The sequence below is a fragment of the Mycteria americana genome, chromosome 1 (assembly GCF_035582795.1).
Source record: "Mycteria americana isolate JAX WOST 10 ecotype Jacksonville Zoo and Gardens chromosome 1, USCA_MyAme_1.0, whole genome shotgun sequence".
Lineage (NCBI taxonomy): Eukaryota > Metazoa > Chordata > Aves > Ciconiiformes > Ciconiidae > Mycteria > Mycteria americana.
The window spans coordinates 109,125,704-109,139,260 of record NC_134365.1 but is presented as its reverse complement, the minus strand read 5'-3'; the positions used below and the strand labels follow the sequence as shown (position 1 = coordinate 109,139,260).

Sequence of the window (13,557 nt, the reverse complement as noted above, 5' to 3'; positions counted from 1 at the left end):
AGCATTGCAGTCATCTCTTTTTGAGTTACATGCACAGCCATAAACAGTAATGAATCAGACTATTTCTAGTTACTTTATCTATTCATTTGCATGGTATTTGGACTTGCTAATTTTCAAAAAAAATTCTAGGTGCAGCATACCTTCAAGATGACACAATTCTTGACCCAAAGGCCTTACAAATAAAAGTACTAATATCACATGGAAGACATTTCCTCCTGTGCCCAGACAGCCAAGTGTGGCTCCAACATGGATATGTGATTACCCTCTGTAAAGGCAATCTCAGCTCCCTCTCACTATTTTTTTTTAAGCTTGACATTTTAAGGAAGTAATCATACATACTGAAACTGCATTGACCTCTAAGATTATGTTCTGCACAATATTTGGCAGACTTTCTGCTTCTCAGCAAAAAAATTAACAGCAGATTAACGATAAAATGATTTCTAATATTCCAGTCTTCATGGTCTTTGCTCACTGCAGTAGTTGTACATCATGACAAAACAAAAACCCTCTGCCACAGGACATTGGTATATGTTGCCAAAAATGTCAGAACCACAGTTTTCAGCCCAAAGCTGCAACTACTTGAACTACAGGAGGCATTTCATTAGCTGACAGCTGCAATAAGCTGTTCTTTCTCTATGTGGAGAAGCTACTGGTGGGAGGTACAATTCACACAGGCATACTCCATAAATCATATACCACTTAAAGAAACATATACTTAAGAAAACATTTACAAAGTACTGCGCAATATCTTTCCTATTTATTATCCTTACTTTCTTAGTGCATTCATGCCTTAACATTTTGTAATTCAAAAGCTCACAATCGACTTTAGCGACATGGGCAAAATTCAGGAAAATTAAAACTTTTTGTTTCCATTTGTACTCTTTCTGCTGATCTAGAGAATCTAGATCCTTGGTGTTCCTTGATGATCTATTTCTAGTGAATATAGTCCTATTGACCTAGAGAAAACAGAATTACATTCTTTAATTACAGGTTGAAACCATGACTATGATGTTTATTTACTGTGTTACTGCTATGTAAGGTAATGTAAAATTGTAACTTGATATGTAGCTAGCTGAAAAAGGCACTAACACATTTCAAAACCATATGGTATTAGCAAAAGACAGTGTATCATTGAACTGCATTAACATACATAGACATTTTTGAGCCTTTAATGCTGTGATAACCTTTAGTCTCCTAATTGTCTAAGGAAAGCTATGGACTGATACTAGTAATGAAGATGGTGGGAGTGGACTTCAGTGTCACAAACGAGCATTTGCCAGCCATTACTGAGCCAGGCAAGTAACAGGCTTTCAGATTTACCTTTTCAAATTGTTTATGTATTATTCAAACATTTTTCATAGAAACCATTGAAAATTGCTGGTGGATAATAATGCAACCATACACCCAGCTTTGTTTTTTTCTTTAAATGCATATTCCATTCTATACATGAACCCAAGACAGGTGTACAATCTCCATTATCATAGCAAACCTCCTCTATTCTTCATCAGTAGCCTGTTGCTATACAAACAGAAATGCTATGTTTGAACAAAAATGACATTAATAGAAAGATGGATTATGTAATGTTTGAGATTGCATTTCCTGGGCTATTTTTTCATTTGTTTTTGTTTTTGTTTTTTTTTAATTACACAAGTTTTTCTCCTTAAGAGTCCTTCACTAGCTTCACTTCAATAGCACAAAGTTTTTATTTGCTTGTTTTTGTTTTGTTTGTTTTTTTTTTTTAATCTGGGACAGAGCATACTGAAGAGGATTGGTTTGGGCATTTCACTTCTGAACTACAGTCATTTTACCTTAGATGATTAGTACAAAGCAATTAGAAAACTACTACTGTTTGAAGCAGAGTTTTGAAGAAGGGTGCCATATCTCTGCTACAGACACATAATTAGCTGTCACACACCCAGAATATTCCCTAGCACCAAAGACTCTCAAAAGCAAAGCAGGGCAAAACAGACACCTTAGGCCTGCACTCCAGCAATGGCTCTAGCCAGCAGGTGGTCCAGATGGGGCAGCATTTAAGTTGTTTTAGCTGCCTATAGAAGCAGTCCTTATCCATTCAGTTTTCTGAGCCATTTTAAGAAGTTATGGAGATACATTGCCAAGCTTACAGATTTCCATTACTTTTCTCCAGAATTACTCGCGAGAAGAGTATCTGTTCCACTAGAGGGAGGAGCAGGCTCAGGAACTGAATTTCCAGCTAGTGTTCCAGTGCCACCTACAATAACAGCCTTATTCCTATGGGAAGGATGGTCTGTCGTCACAAAGAGCTGAAAGGGCAAAACTGGAATATGAAGGTCCATTTATGCAGAAAAGTTTAATAACAACAACAGCAAAAATCAAAAAAGAAAAAGGAAGACTCTCACCTGAGGTACATTTGATTGTCTGGTTTTGTTTCTGTTTTTCCTGAAAATGGGATGTGTTTTTAGTTACTAATCATGTATTTCATATTATATTTAGATTTCTAGATCATGCTTTCCTTTGACATTGGGATAAAACTACCTGGAACAGAGCTGCACTTTGTGGCTCATTTACCCTCTTGTAAAGGTCTTCATGTAGATGTTGTTTTTCATGTATTCTGCCTAACTGCTTCTTATTGCTAAGATTTGGTAACAAGATACTATCTTCATCTGAAAACAGGTATATTTAAGAACTTATAGATTATGAATACTTCATATAGTATGAAGATATTAATATTTCTAATTCCAGTATTTTTCCCCGAAATATATTTGAGATAGAACAGACCTAGAGATTGCAAAGGTTCAAATTTTCCCTAAGAAAACTCAAGAACTACAAAGCCCCCATGTCAGAGTTTCTACATGTGTGCCTGCATATAACTATACGGCAACTCACTGTAATGAAAAGATTAAGGTCATTCAATACTGAAACTATTTTTAGCGACTTTGGTTGGGACAAGTCCTGTGACTAGTTAGTGCAGCACAAAGGAAACAGGCTCATTAGAACAGCTATATCTTATGCAGACAAGCAAGGCTACAAGGAGACATGGCTTTAGTCCAACCTATCCATCTCACCTGACAGAGGATAGCTGTACCAGAAAAGGAGGATGTTTATGGAAGAGCCGGAACCTGGCACATGTTCCTCTCCTCCTCACCCTCTGAAACAGTGGGGCAGAGCGATGTACGATCTCCCCATTAGGGCACTCTGTGATAGCATCCATGCAAGTGACTTCTATACGATGCTAAGCATAGTAGCACGTTACTGCCTTCTGGTTGGGTTTGACTAGCAGCTATCACATTTGAATCTTCTCCCTGATGACTGAGAGACAGTCTTAAAACAAACAAACCCCCTCTACGTTGTGTAATCAATCTAGACAAGACTCCACCAAAGAGGAGTACTGTATTTGGAGAAGAAGGTGCAGTTAAACATTGGTTCCTCACTACTTAGGGAATTGGTTTCATAGCGCTTTAGCATACACCACTAGAAAGTCCTGTCTCTGACAGAGGTTGCACTTTAATTTTTATTGTAGCACATTCCATCGGTCCAGAAAGACTGACACATTATATATAGAGCTTGAAAAATTTCTGGTTATCCTAGGCCAAAGACATTAAGCTCCCTGGATATTAAGGCAGAAACCTTGAACTTGATGGGATGCAGAGAATGGGGTCAATATGCTTATGGTAACCCCAGCAGGAAACATGCTGCATGATTTTATATTGCCTACTGTTTTCTAAATATTTAGGCTATCATGCTTCTCATTACTGTAGCTCAGCCAAGAATCAATGAAAATCTGAGTAACTGAGGTCAGCTGAAGTTTTCCTGCCTTCCCAGAGATGTGTGAGGATTTGAACCGTTTTCCCAAACAATGTGTTATATAATAGTCAGAATAAAACCAGAAAGAGTTTTACAGTCATCCATGATCATCTTAGAAGAACAGGGCAGTATTGCCTTGTACCAAACTGCAAGAAATGTTTAGTGGTTGCCTTTATTATAGGTTATTCCTGACATCAGGATAAGACGACATGTAGTCTGAGATTAGAAATGAACTGTAGAGTCATATAAAGGTCAGTGAGAAGAAATCTGGATTATTCCGCTATTCCTAAAGTATACCAGTTCCCTTTCTGAATGTCTTGATCTGTGATGATAAGCAGATGAGCAGAAAACCTGTAGGATTCACACTTGGTTCCTGTTGTCAAAAAACCCCATTCTGAATAATATCATTCACCTGTGGCTGGGCTCTCTCTGGATCAATGCAAGGTTAAGGCCACTGCCTCTTTTGATCTCTGCTGATTAGCACAGAACTTGCAGTCTCATTAGTCAGAGTCGGGTGATGCTGGGCATATAGGGTACTTTAGCAACAATAGATTATGAACTATGTAGCCTTCCAAAAAGTATCACACTAAAATTGATGTATTTTGCTTTACAGTATTCTACATACCTTGACATAGATCAAGATCAGTTGCACCTGGTTTCATCTTTTAAAGTGCTGCTTATTGCTGTGAGTTGCATAAAGTGAAATCATTTCATTGCCATGAAATCGATGGGAATAGGTACAAAAGAATTATTGTGTTTGCACTTAAAGCTATTTATTGAGTGAAACAAATACATACCCATTACGACTTGTCCTAAAATAACCAAGGAGGGGCTGCTAAGATTTTCCATCAGGGAAAAATCAGGGAGCTGCTTTGAGCCTACAGGAAAATTAGGCACTTTTCCCATACAAATATATATCTGTGACCTCAGCTAACAAACAAGAGATTTACTGTAATGACAGTAGAAATCTAGTCTACCAGATTTAGGATAACAATTCCTGAAAAACAGGTTGCAGTATTTAAATTAGCAATATTTAAAATATTTTTTTACAGAAATACAGTTATGAGCTATATATGTTGTCCATGTGAATGGACAGTTGCATAGTTGCACATTGGCTCTCTCACACATGATATTAAGGAATGACATTGAGAGAGGAGTTATGGCCCCCAAAGAAAATAATTAGACCAACAACTTCAAACCTCTCCTACCAAAGATTTTGGGAGAGTTATTGCTTATTGGGAAAAGTTCACAATCAGGATGGTTGCTTGTATTATGGACATAATGTGAGAAATTTAAAAAAAAAAGAAATCACGCATTGGCAATTTACATGCAAACACAAGCAAAAATATTTTAATTACATAAACTACTGACAGAAACACAACACCCCCCTCCAATCAAGTAAGGCTGAATGTAGATGATGTTTAAGTATGGTGAGGCATGAAAATACTCATTCTTCTCTTAGCCATTTATGCTTAGTACATTTTAGTATTTGTACCAGAACTTTTAAGATTAAAAAACCCCACTATCTCAAAACATGTCCCAGAGCTAAACTTTGTACCTTATAACTTACACATACAATTAAAGATTGAAAGTTTTATATTTCTCAAGTTACAATGTTATGGACAAAGCTCTGTTCATTCGATTAAAGTATTTTTTTGAACTTTTTCAACTGAGATAATGCTTCAAGGTAGAGAAATACCACTTACTCTATACATTGTTCAGGAGCTAGAAAATTAAAATCCTGGTTCGGGTAATGTGTTGAAGGCAACTCAAATGATGTAATACTCTTCATTCCACCATGACAGACCATGACTGTAAAATTTTGGAAAATGTACTTTTTTCCCCTCAGAAGAGAAGAGAAATACTTCTTGGTTTTGCTTTCCATCTAGTTGTTATCATTATTTAAATATATATTTTTCATCTGTTGATCCTCTTCTTATTATGCCTGTTTTCTGTAATGAGATTTACTAATGCACAGAGGCAAGAAGTGTGGGTTACTCCAAAATATATATCAGCTAACAAAGATAAAATTAACTTGCAGTGTCAAATCTCCATGCAAGATGAAGCATATTTGGACCCTGTAATTCCTTCTGCCATACTTTCCATTCTCTCATTCCTCTCCTATTTCACTCAGAGGAAGTGTTCCTATCTTTTCATAACAGAGTGTAGACAGTTCAAAAGTGTACCTTGCTTTCATCCATATACAGCACAACCAATCTAAAAGAAATTATTGGAAACATTTTTTTTCAGTGCTTCATTTCAATGCTGCAGGCAGTCAAACTTGATTACAACACCATGATATAAGAAATAGTGATACATTTTGACTTTCTTTAGACCTTATGTGTGCAATGTTTTCAATAACAGCTTTTTTCTTAATTTTAAAAACATTCAGAAGTGCTATTAGCCAAAAATACTTAGCTGCATCAGGGGCTTATCTGGGGACTGAAGTTGGCTTTATTTTATTCAAATATTTCAGTTAGAATTGTCTGCAGTCCTATCTGCCTGCAGACAATTTGTTTAATTTTCCTGTTTAATTTTTAACACAGAAAGGATTTTTTTTCAGTTGTCAGCTATGAAAACTCAAACATGGGTTCAAAGAGTCAAGTCATATCCTTAAACGCATTTATCATTAATAAAATTCTTGACACAACTGAGGTGGATTTGAGGCATAAACTTGCAGAATAATTTATCTGAGTCACAGCTACCACTAGTGATAAATGAGACTGAAACAAAAACATTTGACTTTCAGATATTAAGTTGGGTGTGGCAGGACTTGCAGTTAGAAAAAGTTTAGTAAATTTGGAAAGTTTTATAAGGAACCAAGATGAGTTTACAGCTCTTTTGTCCAGCTGTTCTTAGTAAAATCCTACTCTAAAGTCTTTGTGTTCTCGGAACAAAGGCAAGTTACAAACACTACTGCCGTTTGTTTAGATTTCCATATTTGCCAAGGGCAGCACCATATGCAGTGGATCTCCTCCTGTAGTTAGATCGTCTGTTCTTAGATGTATATTGTTTTGGAGGATCACTTTACCTTTCATGTTTAGTCTTTTGGTGCTTTCTAACACTAAATTATTTCGAGTGTGGGAGTCTTAATTAAGATTGTAATGAAGTTCCTTAAGTCTTGTTTTTTCTAGAATGTACTGCAGGACACTAAAAAGTGTGATTAAAGCAACTGCACACATGTATGCTCAGCCAGTGTCTTGCATTGACAAAGTTTCTTCCATTACCTTTCTACAGTTCCCTTTTAGAAGGAAAAGAGCTAGAAGAACAAAAAAATGAAATGAGTATTTAATTGACTATCTTGTCTGAGGTCAAACAGGCACATAAAATACTAGAAGCAAAGTGTGATATATTACATCACATATTTAAATATGGTTCTTTTTGAATTTTGAATTCACCACAATAGCAAACTTGTTAGTGGGAAAAGTCACCATTGTTGGCAACTGAATCCTCGTTTACCAGATGAGTCAAATTCTTCCTTATTCTATTTTTAGGAGTGGAACAGACTTATTATTATGGAGCGTAACAAAGATACACAGTTAAGTTCACTCTTCGTGCCCCTCATTGTAACTGTTTCTTCTCCCAAGCAAGGGCTCTGAGAGGGAAACCCAGAGCATGCAATGGAATTTATGCAGAATCATTTCCCCCAAATTGAAGAAAGTGATACAGAAAAAGCCACATTCTAATTGCTACTTAAGGTGTTTCTCTCTTCAGCGTGAAAATTTCTCCAGAGAGACGGGGATGATGCAGAACTTCCTCAAGTAGGGAACTTCGATTAACCCCACAGCAATACAGAAACAAGATGAAAGGGTTTTTGAACACCATGCCACTCCTTGGTTGGAAGGAAACGCTGTGCTCTGAGCAAGGTGAAGATCCAGGCAGCATGAACTACAATACAAACCATGGCAGCTACTTTACTTCAAAAGACTGAGGAAAAAAAGAAGGAGTGATATATTGTGCAGGAATTGCTTCATGCAGAAGTAAGGGACCTCAATTCCAGCTACACTCTTGCCAGAGATTCAGGTCTCATGGCTCATCTTCCCAGTAGAGATACCTCTTCGGCCCTAACTTAAACTATTCTATGTTATGGTTCAAGGAAGCTTCAAGGAAGATGGGCAAGTGGCATCTTCCATCCCTATTGTGCCAGGCTGCAAGGAGAAAGGAACAACACTTGGGGCCAAAACAGCACGTAAGAAAAGACTGTGACCCAGGAACTCGAGCACTTGGCTGAAGAGAAGACTTTCTGGGCTCTGGATGCTACCACTTAGACCAATTTTGAACATTATAACTACACTGTATTTGTCTGAAGCCAGTTGTATTATAGAGAAGTCAGACCAGAATTAGCAATATCTCCCCTGGGTTGGGGACAACCCATAGGCTACCAAGTCACACTGCTGTTTCCCGCCAACTCATTTTCTCTCTCCTGCCACGCTTGTTTTGTTGGTGTAAGGATCAATTTACATGGCCTCTGAGGAGCAAGAGATGAGTTGAGTAGGGAAAGAGGACAAATGTGTTCAATGTGTTCACTACTGACAGAGGAAAAAGCTAAAGGACACCTGGGGAAATAAATTTACCAAATGAAGACATGAGAAATTCTCATGACTTGGCAGACCTGGAGCACAGACCTGGAAATGGCTAAGGAAAGACACGATACAGGACTGGAAATGAACAAACAAAAATGCCCTTATGGAAATTACACAGAGATGACCAGGGAAGGCAGGAGGCTAGTACACACTTGGACCTCAAGATGGACAAGGACAGATTAATGAGTGGAGAAGTGTGGAGGACAGAGAGAGTTAATTGAGGCAAAGGATTGATGTGTTTGGCAGACTATAAATTGATGGTGGTGAGAGAGAACTGATGGGACTGATTATTAGAAGATGGATAGGGAATGAAAGATTTATGGACTGAGCAGTTTAGACAGACAGAATATTACAGGTGAAACACAGAATATCTGTTAAGTCTCTTGTAGATTGGAGGAAATATTTCATTATGTCCCTCTGTGTGCTGGGTAAGGATTACTTGAGTCTTCTGGTGCTGCTGCATGTTTAACTTACATGCTCAAGGTATGTATAATTGCCTTACAATTCTTTCAAGGGTTATAGGGTTATTCATTTTCTCTGTCCTTTCCACAGCTTTTATTTTTTCCTATGGCTAGCATATTATAATTGCAGAGGAGGACACACAATGTTTCTCTTCATATTTCTATTGTGTGATGTATCACTTTGATGAGCCTAGAAATTTTAAATTGTCTAAGTTTTTCTTGAAGAGGCCATTTTCCCTATAATACAGGCAAACGTGTGTGCAAATCCACTCACATTGGTCGAGTTATATATTATGGAACACAGACAGAGATGGAAAAACCGTTAGAACACAAGCTCCTCCTGAACCTAGAACCAAGTGCTGAACCTGTAATTCTATAGGGCTTAACTAATACATGTAAAAATAAAGTGTTCACAAATAATGTTACCAAGAAACTTTAGTCTTGATCTGCAATTATTCTACTATTTTCCTCAACAGAAGAGATCAAGATATTAAAAGTTCCTGATCTTGTATGTTAACAAAGATGTAGTTAGGAAAGTAACAAGGACATACAGAAACATATTAGTACAAGGACATACACTATGTATGTTAACAAAGTACGATAATTTGCATTTTAAGCCACAGAAGAGGCTATCTGGAGAAGATATACAGGTGGAAAAAGTAAAGTTTAAGCCCACTTTACTTAATTCTTCATCTCTTTCTTTCACAAACACAGGTTGGTAACCCCTGATGGATTAACACATTACACATATAACTTCTGTCACCTGCTACCTGAGAGTCCAGGTCTGGCCCTAAGCAAAGCAACATGAGATTGGCAGATGTTTCTGAGGACACAGAACACACTTAAAAGGGCAAGTGCAAAATTTGGACAAACAAAATCACAGTTTCCCAATCATTTTCATGTTTTGGCCTAAGGAGTCCTTTGCTTGACAGCTGATTCCACCCCAGAAGGATCACAGCCCATGAAATTCCTCTCACATAAAAGGTCAAGAAAATATAAAGCCCTTCCTCCCACCTTCTTTTCCTCCCCCTTGTTTTTTGGGTTTTTTTTTTGTTTGTTTGTTTTTTGTTTGGGTGGGGGTTTTTTTTGTTTGGGGTTTTTGGGGTTGGTTTGTTTGTTTGTTTGTTTTTTACACACCTGTTGAACTATACAAGTTTGCTAAATTTATACCTAGCCATATGCCACAACAAACAAGTCAGGGAAACCCAGATGGAAGAAGAAAGACTTCTGTACTCTCAGTTCTATTTAATACTTTACACGAGGACAGTATATTGCATTTGCTCCTCTGTATACATTGAAATTTGATATGGTTTCCTCAAAAACAAAATCTGAGTCTCCTGTGGCTAACACACTTGCCTCTATTGCTTAGGGTGTAGTTCAGATGTGCACATAGACCTCGAAAAGTTACTTGAAGGAAATACTTTGTATATATAATGTCCATGTGGATTATGTTGCTTATTGTGGTCTGAATTCAGTTACAGCAAAAGACAATATGAAAAGACCACAAAGTAAAAAAAATTAAGCTAAAACACAGGAATAGATGAAATAGCATCAAAGGAAAGCAACAGAACTAAAATACCCTTCCCTCTCGTTAAAATTTAGTTCTCTTTAAAAACCTATTGGGAGACTATGTCTAATAAACCTTTTGTTTACACCTTGGTGTAAGACACTTGCAGATACTTCACTGCAAAATTGGTTGAGTTGTCCTCATTTCTCCAATATTCAACTGGTCAATATTCAATACTGAGGATCCAATATTACCAAGGAAGCAAAAGGTAAGGATTGCAATTTCCTCTCACTGGCTAAAAAGTCAATCAACAACAGCCAAGCTGTTTCACACTGCCACAATGGCATCCTTTGTTTTTATGAGGATTCTTATGGAAATTAGTGCAGCTTCTGGGCACGCGTCAGTCATGGTACCAAAAATGCTTGCAGGAATCTGTTATTGTAAGGGCTTGGGACACAATTGCTACACAATTTGCAGAAGTTTGGCAGTGTTTGCTGAAAGACTGAAAAGCAATGGACTACTCTGAGACGCATTAGAATCATTTTATCAGCTTTCTGCCTTCCTTCCTTGTCCCCAATCACCAAAAGCTAGGTCTCTTTCCACACTCTTATAGCCTGTTTACGCCAATGTAATGCCCCTGGAATTTACAGCAGTATAAGATGTAAGTAGAAAACATGCATGCAGACAAATATAACATGAATGAAGAAAAGAAGCACATCAAAAAAAAAAAAGTCAGACATTATGTGGAGATTAGCCTTATTACTCTATAATATAACAGGACTTTCTTAACCTGCTCTGTTTACAAACTGCATCCAACAAAGGCTTCTTTTTCCATTAGTGGAGAGTATGAACTTCAGTTTAATAAGAAGCCTTCTCAAATGCCAGATCTTGCCTATCAGTTGAACCTCAACACGTATTTACGGCACAATGGTCTAGGATTAGAGAACTGCCCCTTCTATCCACACATCTGTGAAACACAGCTATGTCACAAAACATGTTCTTCCCCCCAAAAATGCCTCTGAAGTTCTTCAATGTACTCAGAATAATCAGCAACTTTAAAGATTTCCTTTTTGTAACTAAAATGTGAAACATGAGCAAACGACATTAAAATGAAAAATATCTTAAGCCCATGTAAATACATTTTTGAGTCATCGGTCATCAATTAACCTTAACACACCCCAGTGAACATGGAGAAAAAAATTAACCTACAACACTCTACAAAAAAAAATAGGGATACCGATCGTGTTAAAGGTAAACTTAATTGCATCCGAATTTTCACGTATGTCAGTGTTTTGCATTTCTCCCTCGGTATTCCTTTTTTTTTTTTTTAATAGCTTCACACTCAGGTGCGGCAACACTTCTGCTGCCCACCCTGCACGGAAAGAGCCGTTCGTTGTCAGCCCTCCCGCGTGGCCAAAACGCGCGGGGACTGAGCGGGCCGGCCGAGAGGAGCCTCCCGCCCCGCCACGCAGCCGTACCGCCCGCGACCCCGCGGCGGGGGGAGCCCGGTTCCCCTCCGGCGGCGGCGGCGGGCGCAGCCGCGGGCCGTGCCCGGCGCGGGGGCGCAGGGCTGCGCGGGGCTGGGTACCCCCCGGTGGCCGGCCCGGGCCGCGGCAACGCGCCGCCCGCGCAGCGCCGAGCATCCTCCGCGGGGGCGCTGCCCCGCGGGGCGGGGGCGGTGCGGGTTTGCGGCACTGCAGCAGCAGGAGCAGCTGCTGCAGCGGAGCCGGAGACCTCCCTCCTCCTCCTCCTCCTCCTCCACCCCCGCCGCGCCGGGGGCCCTCCATTGTGCGGGGAGGCGGCCGCACACCCGCGGACTGCGCGCCCCCCCCCCCCCCCCCCCCAAGCGCCGCAGCCGAGAGGGGCCGCCCCCCCCCAGCCAAGCGCTGGCGGGTGCGCTATCACAGCCCCCCTCCCGCGCTGCCGCTTTCCATTTCTAAAGTTATTTATACACCTATATATATATATACATATATACACATGCACATACATATACATATTCCCCCCCACCCGTCGAATTTCGGTCTCCGCCCGTCCGCCCCGCGGGGAGGGGAGGGCGCTTCCCCGGCAGAGCCGCTCCCCGGCGGCGGCATCCCCACGAGAAGGGAAAAGGTTATTGCAAGCGCGGCGAAAACAAAGCCGGCGCTCCTCGCCCCAGCCGCCCGGCTGCGGCCGGGGCAGGCGGGCTGCGGGGACCGCCCCGCCAGAAGTTGCGGCGCGGATCCCCCCCTCCGCGGCCGCGGCGGCAGGCCGGCCCGAAAGGCACCCCGAGATCCCCCCGGGGGCCGGCGGGCGCAGCGAGGGATGCCGGCTGCGCCGCGGTAAAACTTCTTTGTTACTAACACCCGAGCCAAAGGGCGGCGACGCGGCGGGGGACGCCGTCCCGCGGAAACCCCGGCAACTTTACAGACAATAAGCACGCCTCCGGTACCCGCAAAGAAACTTGTTGGGCCGCTCCCTCCGCTAACCCTGCGCACTCGCTACTTTCGCACCCCCTCTCCCTCCGGGCCCTCTCCCGGCGCCTCCGGGAAACTGTTGCCGCCCGCGGAGCCGGTGCCCGAGCGCGGCGGAGCGGGGAGCGGCCACCCCCTCCCTGCGGCTGCCGGCGAGACCCCCGCACCGGTCGCTACTTCGGTGGTTGCGGGACTTACCCTCCGAGATCAGAAGGCTCTCAGAAAACTAGCAGTGCCATCATCCAGACAGTCCTTTGCAACTTTCCTTGCATAGAGCGAGAATATATCTATGTATGTGTCAGTAGGGAGAGGGAGCGCGCTTAAGACGCCGAGCTGTTCGGGAGACTTTTGAATAAAGGGGGACGCAACCGGATTTCTTCCCAGTACCAGGACCCTGGAAAATCCAATCCTTCTTCAGAAGAGAATTCTTTCAGACCCGTTATCTGTATTACTATTAATGCGCAGAGCAGGAGGCATTGCATACAAATAGATCCAAGTAGCGGCGTCTATTGGTGGCTGCGGAGGGCCCCTGGGTCCTACTGCTCCGGCGCCGGGAAACTACAAAGCCGAGCAGCAGCGAGCGGCTCCGGAGAGGGCACGGGCTGGGGGAACGGGAGGGCGAGGGAGGGAGAGAGGGCGGGGGGCGGCTGCAGGGGCCGAGGCCCGTTTAATTGATTCGTTACCTCGGGTATTGTAGTACATGTTGCAATGTTTAAGCGGGAGAAAGCCACATTATAAACGGATGTCATGCAATCTCCCCTCTCATAGCT

General features: G+C 41.5%; 1 protein-coding gene across 1 annotated transcript in view; it reads right to left on the bottom strand.

The window, feature by feature from the left end:
- Positions 1–13,165, bottom strand: part of ROBO1 (roundabout guidance receptor 1) — a 751,137-nt gene extending 737,972 nt beyond the window's left edge. The window contains exon 1 of the mRNA XM_075516480.1: positions 12,986–13,165. The gene's annotated coding sequence lies outside the window, so the exon portion shown is untranslated. The remainder of the gene's footprint in view (positions 1–12,985) is intronic.
- Positions 13,166–13,557: the final 392 nt, after the last annotated feature.